General features: G+C 54.0%; 1 non-coding gene across 1 annotated transcript; it reads right to left on the reverse strand.

Moving 5' to 3' along the window:
* Positions 1-299: 299 nt before the first annotated feature.
* trnas-aga lies at positions 300-381 on the reverse strand. The gene has a single exon. It is a non-coding gene; the product is annotated as a tRNA-Ser (tRNA).
* Positions 382-3,061: the final 2,680 nt, after the last annotated feature.

A 3,061-nucleotide genomic window follows, 5' to 3' on the forward strand; every position in this document is an offset into this window, starting at 1 on the left:
TCAACTGACCTCAGTCAGGTGAACGACAACATACAGCAGCAATGGCGTAGCTTGGTACCAACCCAGTACAGACGCCCTCTTTAGGGCGGGCACCTACATTTGTCGAACTTCTGCAAGAAGAAGAAATGGAGGTCCTCAGAGATCTATGCTGGGATCTCTGCTGTTTGTGGTACATATGAATAACTTGGACATGAAACATAGAAAATAGGCGCAGGGGGAGGCCATTCGGCCCTTTGAGCCAGCACTGCCATTCATTGTGATCATGGCTGATCATCCCCAATCAATAACCCAAAACTGACCGTAGTCGGCAGGATTCGAACTTGCGCGGGGAGACCCCAATGGATTTCTAGTCCATCGCCTTAACCACTCAGCCACGACTACTGGACATAGAAACATAGAAAATAGGTGCAGGAGTAGGCCATTTGGCCCTTCGAACTGCATCATGATCATGGCTAATCATCCAAAATTAGTACACTGTTCTGGCTTTTTCCCCATATCCATTGATTTCCTTTGCCCTAAGAGCTAAATCTAACTCTCTTTTGAAAACATCCAATGAATTGGCCTCCACTGCCTTCTGTGGCAGAGAATTCCACAGATTCACAACTCTGGGTTAAAAAGTTTTTCCTCATCTCAGTCCTAAATGACCTACTCCTTATTCTTAAACTGCGACTCCTGGTTCTGGATTTCACCAACATAGGAAACATTTTTCCTGCATCTGGCCTGTCCAATCCTCTAAGAATTTTATATGTTTCTATAAGATCACCTCACATCCTTCTAAATTCCAGCGAATACAACCCCAGTCGACCCATTGTTTCATCATGGCAGTCCCGCCATCCTGGTGAACTTACGCTGCACTCCCTCAATAGCAATAATGTCTTTCCTCAAATTAGGAGACCAAAATTGCACACAATACTCCAGGTGAGGTCTCACCAGGGCCCTGTACAACTGCAGTAGAACCTCCTTGCACCTAAACTAAAATCCTCTCGCAATGAAGGCCATCATGCCATTAGCTTTATTCACTGCCTGCTGTACCTGCATGCTTACTTTCAGTGACTGATGCACAATCACACCCAGGTCTTGTTGCACCTCCCCTTCTCGTAATCTGACACCATTCAGATAATAAACTGCCTTCCTGTTCTTGCCAGCAAAGTGGATAACCTCACATTTATCCACATTATACTGCATCTGCCATGCTTCTGCCCACTCACCCAACCTATCCAAGTCATCCTGCAGCCTCATAGCATCCTCCTCACAACTCACACTGCCATCCAGCCTTGTGTCATCCACAAATTTAGAGATGTCACATTTAATTCCCTCGTCTAAATCATTAATCTATATTACTAAAACTCTGTTCTTGATCGGTTTTGGCGATCTGTGCTGCGATTTCCGAGAGAACGCCGCCACCTACGGCCGTCATTTTTGGCCACCTCGCTCAGAGCCCCCCTCCGCCATATGTGTGCCGAGGATTTTTCCCGTCGATGAAATATGACAGAGATATTAATGATTTTACAAAATTCCCCATTCTCTCTGCTGCCCCTGCTGGCGGCAGGGGGGAGGGACTATAAAACCAGGAAGTGGTGTGCCTCAATTAGTCTGCAAGCTGGAGGAAGGCAGAGGGTCATGTTTCTCTGAGCTGTGAATAAAACTGAACAAATGTCCACACAACTATGAGTAAGTACCCTTAATGTGGTTTGAAAATGAAAATATGGTTAAAGTAAAAAAGCACTGCTTGCAAATGGTTGTTTGGGTTGAAATAAAAAGGCACTCTCTCTCCCCCTCTCCTCTCCCCCTCTCTCCTCTCCCCCTCCCCCTCTCTCACTCTCTCCCCTCTTTTTCTCCCCCTCCTCCCCTCTATCCCCTCCCCCACTGTCCCACCTCTAAACCCCCTCCCCTCCACACACCCCATACCCCCTTCACTCCACCCTCCCTGCTCCCCACCTCTCCCCTTCCCCTCATCTACCCCCCCTCTCAGCACACCCTCTCTCTCCCCCTCTCCCTCCCCCCTCTCTCCCCCCTCCCCCTCTCTCTCCCCCTCCCCCCCTCTCTACTCCCCCTCTCCCCTCCCCCATCTCTCCTCCCGCTCTCTCTCCCCTCCCCCTCTCTCCTTCCCCCCTCTCCTCCCCCGTCCCCCCTCTCCTCCCCCTCTCCCCTCCCTCCCCTCCCTCTCCTCTCCCCCATCTCTCCTCTCCCCCATCTCTCCTCCCCCCATCTCTCCTCCCGCTCTCTCTCCCCCCCTCCCCCCTCTCTCCTCCTCCCCCTCTCCTCCCCTCCCTCTTCCCCCTCTCCTCTCTCCCTCTCCTCCACCCCTCTCTCTCTCTCCACTCCTTCTCCCCTCCTCCAACCCCCCCGTCCTTCCTAAACCCACCCTCCGCCACACAACCCTACCCCCTTCCCTCCACCCTCCCTCCCCCCTCCCTTGCTCCCACCCTCTCCCCGTCCCCTCACCTCATCCCCTCTTCCGCACCCCCTCTCTCCCCCTCTCTCCCCCTCTCCCCCTCTCTCTCCTCACCCGCCCTCCCCACCTCTTCTCCCCCCCTCCCCCTCGTCCCCCTCTCTCTCTCTCCCGCCTCCTCCCTCCATCCCCCTCACCTCAACCCCCTCCCCTCACACCCCCTCTAACCCTCTTTCCACTCCACCCTCCCCTCCTCCCCTCCCCTTCCTGGCGCCTCCCCACCTATCCCCCCCCTCTCTCTCCCCCTCACTCTCACCCTCTCTCTCTCCTCCCCCCCTCACCCACCCACCCTCCCTCTTCTCCTCCTCCCCACCCTCCTCTCCCTCTTGCCCCTCTCTCTGTGTTTCTGTCTCTCTCTCTGTCTCTGCCCCTTCTCTCTCTGCCCTCACTCTCATCCCCCCCCCCCCCCCCCCCCTCTCTAGATGTGACTGCAAGTTGGGGGCTATGCGTCAGTAGATACGGTGGTTATGGGGTAAAAGGAGCAAATTAATAATATTAATATTATATCAAGCGTGAGTGCGGGGGGGGGGGGGGGGGGGGAGATAGTTAGTGTGTGTGATGCTGCATGCCGCCTCCCCCCCCACAACAGCACGTTGGGGTGACAGACCC

Source organism: Amblyraja radiata, chromosome 5 (genome assembly GCF_010909765.2).
Source record: "Amblyraja radiata isolate CabotCenter1 chromosome 5, sAmbRad1.1.pri, whole genome shotgun sequence".
NCBI lineage: Eukaryota > Metazoa > Chordata > Chondrichthyes > Rajiformes > Rajidae > Amblyraja > Amblyraja radiata.